A 12,833-nucleotide genomic window follows, 5' to 3' on the forward strand; every position below is an offset into this window, starting at 1 on the left:
AAACAACAACAAACTATTCATTGATACTTTTTTAAACTACAAGAAAAAGAAAAAACAAAAAAAAACTATCAATAGATCGTCAACAAAAAACTTCCGTATAATACCTTCAGAGCTTTATTTTTTTATCTACAATATTCTAGGTATCTCTCTAAGGTTGTGTAAGGTATAAAAATTTATTTGCATATTTTTCATTTTAACAAGGTTGATCACCTCCAATCACAAACTAACTTTCCAACCCCTTCCATTTATACCCTTTACAAACTAACAATAAATTTACAATGTTAAAAAAAAAAACTAAACTTATGAATGATAAAAATTCAATATAAACAATCAAATACGTTCCACAACAACTTTAGAGATAACACAATAAAACCAAAACAAAAACACAATAAGAAAAAGAAGAAGACAACAAAAAAAAATTGATTGAGAAAAAACTATAAGAATGTAGATACAAAAAAAAAAACTGTTTATAAACAAAATTTAAATTAAAAAAAAAAAAAACTATTTTTCTTAAAGGTTTTCCAAAACAGACATCCGATGTGATGTCCAAGACCGGCGCTCTTCGAATCTCAGAAATTTATATCTCAAATATAAATCCACAGCAGAAAGATACAGATACTTTGCTGAATGGATTTAAGCTTTTATTTCCCTCGTTTCTGTGTGGATTGAATATGCTCAGAATAAGTAACTCTCCGATGTTATACACAATATGGCGATGAGACGAATCGGTGGGTGGTTGGTTGCTTTGCTTCTCAAAAAAAACACACCGAATGAATAGGAGCTTTCAATCCAAAAAGACCGACAACAGCGACACAATAAAACTGAATTCATTAGATAACGAAATAGTGATGCAGATACTTTTGTTTTCCGCAGATGCTTCTTCATTTCGCTACACAATTCAAATGTGTGCTCTCGTTTTCTTATAGTTTTGTCGTTGATTCAAAAAAATCAAAAAAAATAAAAAAAATAAATAAATTAAATATTTATTAAAAAAAAAAAAAAATAATAAAACTAGTTTCGTGATAAGATACAATAAAAAAGATAAAAAATCCAAAGACAGGTGGCCTAAACTCAAAATATCTATTTTTTAATGCTTTTGTTTAGTGCGGTTGCCATAAAAAAAATATGCATTCATCTGTTGATTTAATTCAAAAAATAAAATGATTAAAAACAATTTATAGATACTTTATAGCAAGCCAAGTCGGCAGGCAGGCAATTAACCGGAGTTCAAATGTGATAAAAGCAACCGACCATAAGTGATGATGAGTGATGGATGCGGTTGATGGGTGCGGTATTTAATTATATTTTACAAATTGGAATAAATCGTCATTCATCAATTCCATAATTGTATGCAACCAAATGGACCATTTGACCATTTTTTTTCCCGAGTCTTTCTTTTGTTTTTTTTTTTTTTGTTGTTGCCATTTTTGTATGTAATTGCATCGTAACTTGGTAGAATAAATACAAGCAAATTGTGTTGTTGTTGTTGTTTTTGTAATGAAACTTGGACCGGAAAATACCACATAAATATATCTACGATCCACTACCGCACCGGAAGCTTGGGACCACAAGTTGGAATACCTTTATATGGACGTAGGAGGCTTATCGCTAAATTTGAAGAGAAAAAAAAAATAAATAACGATTCCTGGAGTTGCGGTTGTGGAAAGGACATTTTGATCCTTTATCCATAAATATTCATTAATTTAAAGGTAGGTACTCTCGAGACCGAGCTTACACGTTTGGTTTATTTATTTTTGTTTTTTTTTTTTTTTTCTTCATAAAAATTCTCGTTTGTTTTTTTTTTTTGTGCTTTTTTGAGATTCAAACAGAAAACCTCAATTTTTGCTCCTGAATTTATAAACCACCGCAAGTTTTGAGAGAGAGAAGATTTTTCTGTTTTTTTTTTTTTTTTAATATTTGATGTTTTTTGTTTTTTGAGGTCAATATCATGAATAATTAATCAAGTGAACTGGCTGGAAAAAAATAACATAGACGAAAAAAATCCTGTGGCTGCATATGCGATTTGAGGCATGAACAGACCAGACTTGTTTAGGTGTTTTTTTTTTTTCCTAACCTATCGCTATAAGAAAATTTAAAACCCACGTTTAATAGTAGCCTTTAAAAAAAGGGTTGAAAGTTCGAAATTGTTTTTTTTTTTTTCTGTATATAGTTGGCTACTACTAATGCTACTAATGTATATATAAACGTAATGGATTTGAAGTGGGTAAATTAGTGAAGAGGGTAGATAATTTAGTGTTTTATTGAAAATTTTGTTGATTTTTGGGATTAGGCTTAGAATAAACAAAACAGGTAGGATGGTTGTGGCTATATAATAATGATTATAGGGAGAATTCTTATGGGATACATATTGCGAGTTGCTATTTTGTAAAGGATTAAGAGATTAGGTCCACTTTGAATTGTTTTTGTTTTTGAGCAGGAACAAACACATTAATTATTTTGAATTTGTTTTATTTTTTTGTTTGCGTTGGGCGTCCGTTACAAACAAATATGTCTTAGTTGGCAACCGTTTATATTTCTTTTGTGTGTGTTCTCATGTTGGGCGCCAGTTATAATAAAAATATATTAAATTGTTTTTGTTAATATTTTCATTAACTTTTCTAATTTAAATTCAAAGTCTTACCAATTCTGAGAATTTTTTGATGAATGTTTTAATTTTAAGATGAATTTTCACGTTGGGCGCCATTTGTGTTCTTGGATTTCAACTACCTGGAAATATGTTTTTTAACAATGAATTTGTTTTTTTTAATTGCTACGATTTTAGTGTTAGTACACTTTTATTTTGATTTTACAAGAATTATAGTTCCAAACTATTTTTGACACATTATTTGGCCTGTCAAGCATTTGTCAGTTCTGTGAAGTATTTAATAATTATGAAACCTACTTTAGTATTTGTTCTGGAATTTGACATTTAACAGCTCTAGTTTTTACGTATTGTGGTCCTAAAAGACGCTGTAGACAAAACAAAGTGACAAAGTGTGAATCTGAAGATATAAAGAGTTAACGTTAATACATTCCCTATTTTAGGATTGGCTTAACATTCTTAAAGCTATCTTAGAAACGAAACACTTTTTGACACAGATCATTCTAGTCTATTATAAATTTTGGTTTTCTGAACATTTTGGAATTAAATTTGGAAACAAAAATGTTTGACATTGCTCACTTCAGCTTTAAGCCTTCCATTTGTGATAAAAAAAAAAAACTAAAAGAGTTGTTGCACTAGGTATAGGATGGATCTTCCTTGCCTTGGTCAAAAAAGTCTAATGAAATTTTATATATTTATTTACTGTCCGCATTACGCACTCAAAGTATGAATTTTTGAGTCATTATTTGTCTAACGTGATTTTGTTTACCAGACCAATACTTATTTTGTTATTTGGTGTAAATCATGTGAATAAACAAAATCACATCTGGAATGTAGAGTATTGTTTACATAAAAGATGTTTTGTTATTAATCATGATTAGGTGGTTTAAAATAAAGAAGTTTTTAGCATTGTTATTATAAAATGATTTTAATTGTTGCTGTGAATGTAAAATAAAATAAAATGCACGATTTAATAACATTCAGCCTTTTATTGAACAAGATAAAGAAAAATTTATAATTTGATATTTTAAAGGAAATTCGATAATAAATTTAAAAAAAAAGTATGTTTTTATAATTACTAAAACATCTTTTTAAATGACTTTTTACACAAATCTAAATATGCAATTTGAATTCTTGTATAAAAAGGAATTTTTAGAAAAAAAAAAATGAAAATTTTTAGAGCTGTTTTAAAAATTAATAGTTTTTATGTATTAAGATTTTCTAGCATTTTTCAAAAAAAGTTGGTATGCCATTTTTAAGAAAAATATTATTCAGCACATACGAAGAAATTTCGATAAAATTCTTATATCCGTTTTCAAAACATTGGTTTTTAGATTTTTTTTTTGTTGAATATTTTGTAAATTTATTTTTATACATATAGCTAACCATTATTTTACTGTTACTGTATACAAATTTTGTTTGAAATCGTCTATGTTGTTGTCGTTCCATTGCAGGTACTGTTAATAACGGTACAAAAAATAATTCTCGTAGTTCAAAAGTTGGGTCTTATAAATGTAATATGTACTACACACAAAAATTATAGTCAGAAATCATTACAGCCAGCCGTTTTCGAAAAAAAGGTAACTTTTCTATTTCCGATATATGATAGGTAGGCACCGTTAGCTTTGGTCCTGAAAAAAAAATTCGATTTCTCCACTAGAGAACTACCCAAAACTGCTTAATTCCAAGTTTGAAGAAAAAGTTTAAGCTGTAGCTCGAGGAACATACAGATAGATGGACAGACATACAGAATTGCGGGACCCATTTTTTTGGCATTCTTCATCATCGTAATGATATGTCTGATTATTATCTCGAGTTTGATTTTTTTTTTCGAATCCTTAACTTGTCTATAAAACCTACCTACCTATATCGTAATTATTTTGTAAAAAAAATCTTTCTTCTATAAAATTTAAGTATGTACCTACAACACAAATTGGTAGGAATAGGTGCTGTTATTTAAAAAATTATGTTTTGACATATTTGAACCAAATTTTAAGAAAATTTCTCAATCCATTTTGAAAAGATTGATTTTTCAAAAAACTGAAAAATTAAAAAAAAAATCAAAAATTGGTATTTTTGAAAATTTGTTTTAGTTTTTTAATTTAAGCTACTTAAACGTTTTTGTACAAAAATTTCCTTTGAAATCGGTTAGATGGTTAACGAGAAAGTCAAAGCCAAAATGTGAGTATGCAGTTTTATAGCCTTTTGCGAATTCTTATAACGAATTCAAAAGTCTGGCAGCTTTAAATCGTGGCTTTGTATTGTTTTCAAGGGGTTGAAAATTGTGAGTTTTCCAATTCATATAAGTAGGCTAAATTCCGACTATTTCATATTCTTTATACGGCATCTGCTGCTCTGTCATTTTCCCTAAGCCTGAAGACATCAATCTTGACGATGCGATTAAAAGAACTCAATACAAGATATACGCTTTTTAAGCGGCTTTGTTTTGGAGACTTTTCTGTTTAATTTTTTGTTTGTTATTTTGAACTCAAAACTCTCCAAGAAGATAGTTGATATGGTTAGTTAAAAAAGCTTATATCTTGATTTCTATTTGTCGTATATCCGAGATTGAGGTATTGAGGCTTAGAAGAAATGACAGAGCATCATTCCTTATATTCAGAATGTGAATTTTGGCTTACTTAGCCTACTCACATTAATTGGAAAACTCGCGTTATTTAACCCCCTGAAAACCATATAAAGCCGTGCACAGTGGTTCCCGCCATAGGTCAAAAATAAAAAAAGTAAATGTCAATTTTTTAAAATCCAATGATTAAACAACGTTCTACAATCTCCCATCGAACCAAAACCAAAAAAAAAAATTGACGGTTACCCTTTTTTTCATTTCTTAATAGCCATTCAAAGTCGGTATATAAAAAAAGGTACAGTTTTTTTATCGCTGCAGTTATAAGGTGTGAACTTGCGATAGTGATAGCGGGTGTTAAAAATTGTGAACAGTATTAAATTGTTATGGATATTTAACGAGAAGGTTAATACTTTCCAAAAACATAAATTATATTGTTAAATAACATTAAGGCTAATTGTAATGGGGCTCGTTAACGAAGCAATTTTAACCATTTTTATTTAGCTCAATTTTCATTAGATTAGAGATTTAGTTGGTTTGCCTTCGAGTGCCCTCTACAATTTAAGTTCTCAAATGAAGAATACCGTTCTACCTTTCGAAATAATAGCACCGTTTTTTCCCCTTTTTTCCCCTTTTCGAGTAATACGAGTTTAAATGACGATACACGGAGAAAAAAAAATTACAACGTAAAACTAAAAAAATTCCTTTTTGGCACTATTATTTTTATAAAAGACTGAACTAGAGGGTAAGGGTAAAGTGCTCGACTGACAGGCAGTTCCATTTCCGGCATTAACCATTTTTTTTTATATTTTCAAAAAAAAAAATTTTTTACCTTTTTTTATTTTTCTTGAAAATAACCAAAATTTTAAAAAACTGACTTGATGCATTTTTTTGCAATAATAAATCATATAAAATGATAATACAGGTGTTTCATTAAAAAAAAAAATGGTCATTATATTTTTGACCGCACTTTGTATGGGAGGTGACCCACTGTGCCGTGATTTAAAGCTACCAGACTTTCAAATACGTCATTAGAAGACATAAAGCTATAAAACATGCATACTCACATTTTGGTTATAACTCCACTCTCAAAATTTGCTGTGGGCTCTCGGTCTATTACCCATTGTTGCAAAAAACTTTACTATTATTTCGATTTTGAACTAAATTCTTCTATTTTTTTATTCTTTTGTTTAATAATAACGACTTTCATAAAATGCCTTTTTCCTAATTTCACATTTACACTTATTTCATAATAATTTTACTTAAAAAGTTCCGTTGAAGAGAAATAGCATTTTTTCGCAACTACTTTCGACCTTATTGTATGTATAATTGGCTTCTATTTAATAATATTAAAAAAGAAACAATAAAAGAGTGTTGCTTTTGAATTTAAAAATACGATACTTCTGGGACGAAAATAAATTCGAAACAATTACTCTAATTGTATTTTATTGTTTTATTGTTTTATACAAAAAGAGTTGTAATTCGCTAAAAATAAAACAAAGACAATAAGTCACTGTAAATAAGCTATTGTTTGACTGTTTTACGTTTCTAATAAAAAAATTTAATGACATTTTTTTTAATGAACTCTTACCATTGTGTTGCTTAGACTATTTCCCGTCAAAACAATGACGAAAACTAGAATAGAATCTGAAAATTTCATTTGTTTCGGAGGCTAATTTTTTAATCACATTTTTTTTTTTTTTTTGGGAACCCAGGTGTTGAAGATTGAGAGAGTTATCAATTGAAAAAAAAATTAAGGTGGGAGAAAAGAGTGATAAGAAGTCTGTTTTTAGTAGTACACGGAGAGAAAATAACGCTAAGGATAACTTTACTTCTGGTACATTTAATCATACTTTATAGTTAAATATACCAGAAATTAGTTAAATTAACCAGAAATAAAGTTAAATATACCAGAATTTAAGTTATAACTGCATTATTTCCTCTTTTTAGAATTTCGTTATAAAGTTTTAAAAGCTTCAAAATGTTTTCTTGTGTAGCAGATTTAGTTTACCAGAGAAACTCTCAAGTTAATAATATTTTTCTTAGGCAACAGATCAATACAGTAACAAAAGTCCTAAGGGATACTACACAATACACCAAACAAAATTAACCTCTTTTCTTGCAATTAAATTCTCTTCGAATGGTGCGAGTTAAGAGGCCATGGTTGCCCCTAGAAACTAGCAGCGTGGTAATAATAAATTGAACACTCCCATGGGATTTCCTCTTCATTTATTTTATGTATAAGAAAAAATAACAATCAACTTTTCTTTTTATGTTTTTATAAGAAAAAGGGTTTGTTTGTTGTTTACTTATTTTTTTGCTCATTAAAAGCTTTCTCAAAGTTAACAAATAGGGAAGAATTTGGAGAAGGGAGAAGAAGTCCATAACCCTTCAAATCCATTTAAGGTATCTATATTTATTAGAGAGGACAAAATTAGACCTTGAAAGAGTCCAGGGTAAGTCATTCTTTTTGTACGATACAGGAAATCATTATAAATTCGTATAAATAATCAACATCAAGATTTTCAACAAAATAAATGAAGACTTAGAAGCTTCAAATCGTTTTTACTCATTAACAATACTGTTGATAGAGTTCAAGTATTCCTTCTAAAGGATTAACTGATTGTCAGTTTGTATTGATTTATTACTTAAATAACATTTTAGCTATAGAAAATGATGATGTTTTCTATATAAAATAGGATATACTTTTTACTGGGAAATAAGGAAGTCAATTTATCTAGAAGTCGTTGTCAATGAAATATTTCTAGGAAGAATAATATCAATTTAAACCATTGATAAATTTTAAGTTCTTGAAGCCAGGGAAGTAAGTATAATAGTAAAGATTATTTTATCTTAGAGATTGCATAAATATAGCTTGCTTAATTGGCTTAAAGTAACATTTTTCCTATTGATCAAAGCAAAAGAATGGAACCGATTTTAAAGAAGTTAACACCTTGGTGTCGATTTGATGAACATTCGTATAGAAAAAGTTAAAAGCATCACTTTGTGTGTTAAATGAAGAAAAAGTCAGTTATAGGGTTTCTATAAAAGATCTAAAAATGTGTAAAATGAAGGGATGTGAGGAAGTGTTTAGAAAATAAAAGCTAATAGACATTACATTACAATGAATGTATTTACATTATGTAGCGACATATTGTCAGCACAAAAGCAACACTTACTAACTTTATTTTATACCCGATGACAATAAATTAAAAGGCAAAAAATTAAGTATATTTTCAAAAATTTTACTAAGAAAAAAGCAAAATACGATTTGTTAAAAATGTTATTAATCTGGCTACAAAAACAAGAAAAAATGACCAAATTCCGCTAGCTAAGTTTTTGCAGTTCTTATAAAAATAGCAAAGTGATCTTTGACGTTGGATAGGTGACATAGGATAGATTGTCAACCGAACATTAATTTCACTGTGCAGGTCGAAATTCTTGACAGGCGCGCGAATAACTGTTTCGCCTTATTTCGGACCCGAGAAATCCATTAGCATCATTAGTTTTTCGATTTATCGGTACGACTTCGAACAAAATTTTTTTTGAAAGTTTTTTCAATTATTTTGAGAATTTTCCACTGTTTTTAGTCATTTTTCAATCAAAAAAATTGTTTATATTGCTAATAATTCTGCTCAAACGTTTTTTGCTACCAGTAGAAAGACATTGTAAACAATTTTGAACAATTTATTTGAAAGTTTAGTGATTTTTTGTTGAAAAAATTTAAAAAAAATCGAAATTTTTTACATTGTTATCGTTTTTTCGCTGTTTTTGTTCTCTTTTGCACAAATACATAGCATGTTTTCTATTAAAAATTAATTTAACTGTTAATTTAGTGTTGGTTAAACTTTGACATACTATCGATAGCATCGATAACAAAAAAATATCGAGTATATCGATACTTCACAAAACTATCGATAGTTTCAATACTTCAAAATTATTATACCACAAGGCTACCGATATCGATACAATCGACAATGGAAACTATCGATATCTACCAAACACTATGTTAATTCGTTGTTTACATCCAATGTCAAACGAAAACTTATTTTGTAGTTCAAATTGTGTTTAATTAATTTCAAAGCTATCGATAATATCGGTAGCCTTGTGGTAAAATAATTTGGAAGTATTGAAACTATCGATAGTTTTGTGAAGTATCGATATACTCAATTTTTTTTTGTTATCGATGCTATCGATAGTATGTCAAAGTTTAACCAACACTAAATTAACAGTTAAATTAATTTTTAATGAAAAACATGCTATGTATTTGTGCAAAAGAGAACAAAAACAGCGAAAAAAACGATAACAATGTAAAAAATTCCGATTTTTTTAAAAAAATTTCAAAAAAAATCACTAAACTTTCAAATAAATTGTTCAAAATTTTTTACAATGTCTTTCTACTGGTAGCAAATAAAGTTTGAGCAGAATTATTAGCAATATTAACATTCTTTTTGATTGAAAAATGACTAAAAACAGTGGAAAAATCTCAAAATAATTGAAAAAACTGGATTTTTTTTAATTTATCACAATTTTGAGATCTCTTCTATTTATGTTTCATAAGAAAATTGAAAATATTGGGGTTATATGGTTGCCAACTATGTTTTTAAGTAAATATAAGAAAACATGATATAATGAAAAGTTTCAATGTTCAATAAAACTGAGAATTTAATTTTTCCGTAAACCAAAATATACTTTTCTAATAGATTTTAGCGTTTTAAATTCAAATCCGGAGTCAAAAAAAATCTATGACGTCACGTTTTTGAGATATAAGCAGATCAAAATTAATTTATATCTTCGAAACTTGACGTCATAGATTTTTTTTGACTCCGGATTTGAATTTAAAACGCTAAAATCTATTAGAAAAGTATATTTTGGTTTACGGAAAAATTAAATTCTCAGTTTTATTGAACATTGAAACTTTTCATTATATCATGTTTTCTTATATTTACTTAAAAACATAGTTGGCAACCATATAACCCCAATATTTTCAATTTTCTTATGAAACATAAATAGAAGAGATCTCAAAATTGTGATAAATTAAAAAAAAAATCCATGAAATAGCGTAATTAGAGGTCTTAAAATGTGTTTTACTAAATTCGCATTTTCTGGACTTTGTTTTCAAATTTTTTGATTTTTTGTAATGAATATTAATCTATGAGTCCTAAATCTTAAATCTAACAACTTTTTGACATGAATTTAGCCCAATTTCTAGCTTATATACTGTTTGAAAATGAAAATTCTATTTTAACGCTCATTCTTTCCGCCATTTTGGAGCCGCCATTTTGAATAAAAAAAAGTTGGCAGCCTTTTCGTATTCTCCATACTAAAATCATTCAGTGTACCAAATTTCATGACTTTTCGTCCAGAAATGGCCGTGCAAATGAATTTTGTCGGCAAAAACGAAGAATGGCACCACTGTGCGCCGGTGCGGAAGTGATAGAATGACATTTGGCTATGTAAGTGTCACCAATGACATATGTCGGTAAGCAGTTTAGTGTGTTTTCGTGGATCGATAATACAGTTCATCCCGGGGAGTTCACAGATTGAAATTTGATTCGGTTGCGGATCGAGTAGATTCCCGGGGACTGAGTCACTGCGTCTTCTGTAATAGGCATGAATGTATACAAATTGTCTAAAACTTAAAAAAAAAGGTTTTCATGCCATTTTGAAGAAATAATTAAATTACACTTAAAAACAAAATTTCAAAAAATTGATTTGAAAAAAAAAAATTGAAATATTTTTTGAAAAATCCAAAAATGTTGTTGAAAATTTTATAAAATTTGAATGTTAACAACAATATTGTGAACAAATTTTCGTTAAAATCAGGTAAATCGTAATCGAAAAAACGGTCTATGGCAGGTGCCGTTAATAAATAACCGTTCAAAAAATATTTTTTTTTTTTTTTTTTTTCAATTTCAAAAGTTGGGTCTTATGTAACATTAAATCGTTAGAAGCGTTCTCCAGGTACCGTTAGAATGTGGTGGGACAACTTTGTATTTGTGAAGCTTTGGTGTTCTCAGATTTATCAGGGACTTTGACAACGACCTGTATCTACTACTTTTAAAATTACAGCCGATAAAAAATAATGTTTAAAACGGAATCGAAGATCTTATTAAATTTCTTCATTTTCTTTGAACAACATGTTGCACATTAATTATAAAATTTCAGGAAAAAATATTTTGCAATTCTCCAATAAAAGTTGTGCCAAAAAGCATGAATAGTTATGGTCAGTTTTTACATTTCTTTTTCATGAAATATTTTTTCAATTTTTATTTTTGTATCTGTAGTATTTTACTTATTAATTTGAATATTATGTGTTTTCATTCAAAATGAGCTTTCAAACAAAACAAACATATTTCCTCTTCAAAGCATTTAAACAAAAAGAAAAAACTAAAGTAAAAAGATCAAAAAGAATTTCATGACAAGGTCAATAAAAACAAAAAACACTTTCTTCTTCAGCCGAAACTAACTTATAAAGAGCCTATTTAGTTCTGTTTTTGTTGTACGCACTTGAACTTATTTACATTGCAGACAGATAAAACTATCTCCATAAACCGTATCTCTCTCCCTCTTTTGCTGATTCGATTTGAGCCGAAAATTCTTTTGATTGTCCTCCTTGATAACAATTTGTCTTCTCTAGAAAAAAAAACTAAATCTAAATCATTGTTTATGACTTAAGTCATGTATATATACTCCCTTTCTTTCTCTTTTGTTTTTGTATGCCACATTGTCATCTACAATGGGTTTAATGGAACATATCGTTTGTATTGTTTGTAGTAAAAACTAAAGATATGACTTATGGATATTATGTTCTTGAACACAAAACGAGAATATCCTCTTTCTAATAACATATAAGGAAGACTTGAAAGACTCACAGCACTAGCACAGTTATAACCCACTCAACTTTCATTCATCTAATAAAAAGTTATAATTCAATCAGTTAAAAGTTTATGTGGGTACTTTGTCCCATATATCTAATCGCAATGACTAGTTCTAGATACTTTTCCATTTAAAGATACGTGCGCTCTCCTCATTGAATTATTTCTTTTTTCGTTTTTTTTTTTTTCTTTTTTAATACCATCGAGACACTTTAGGGAGAAGAAGATGTAGTATGCTTGTGGTAGAGCTTAGGTTAGACAGTTTTTAGTGTACGTGTGTATCTTAAATAAACTCTGGTAGGGTAGGTCTATCTATCTCTAAGATACATTAAAGTGTATCTAAATTATAAACAACATGGATTCTAAAGGTCTCAAGTGAACTGTGCTCTTTTTCTTCAATTTTCTATTGTTACTCTGGTGCAGCATATAACTTATATCTTACATTATTACACATGAAACTTAGAGAGGGAGAGTAGCTACTTGTATAGAAGATTGCGGAAGTTTTAGTCGGGTAAGGTTAGAAGAGTTTTTTTGAACTTTTTTTTTTTCGTTCGCCTTTTAGATGGTAGAGAGAAGATGTTGATGATGTACAAAATTTCAATGAACTCCCCAACACATTAAAATGAAATGATGAAACGATAGAGAGTCGCTTTACTTGAGATGGGACTTGTACTCATCCCAGATGGGAATTTGTCGAGGAAGAAAAGTTGATTTAATGTAATATTAGGAAGAAAGGTTAGATATAATGCAAACTGTGCTTTCGGCTCACATT

The 12,833-nt window shown here is 28.7% G+C and overlaps 1 protein-coding gene across 6 annotated transcripts in view; it reads left to right on the forward strand.

The window, feature by feature from the left end:
- Positions 1-979: 979 nt before the first annotated feature.
- Positions 980-12,833, forward strand: part of LOC129914590 (diuretic hormone receptor) — a 93,062-nt gene continuing 81,208 nt past the window's right edge. For 2 of the 6 annotated variants that reach the window (XR_008772209.1, XM_055993939.1), the window contains exon 1: positions 984-1,709. The gene's annotated coding sequence lies outside the window, so the exon portion shown is untranslated. Of the gene's footprint in view, positions 1,710-12,833 lie in introns of all 6 variants that reach the window. The other 4 variants (XM_055993913.1, XM_055993922.1, XM_055993931.1 and 1 more) reach the window with 4 other exon arrangements.

The sequence above is a fragment of the Episyrphus balteatus genome, chromosome 1 (assembly GCF_945859705.1).
Source record: "Episyrphus balteatus chromosome 1, idEpiBalt1.1, whole genome shotgun sequence".
Lineage (NCBI taxonomy): Eukaryota > Metazoa > Arthropoda > Insecta > Diptera > Syrphidae > Episyrphus > Episyrphus balteatus.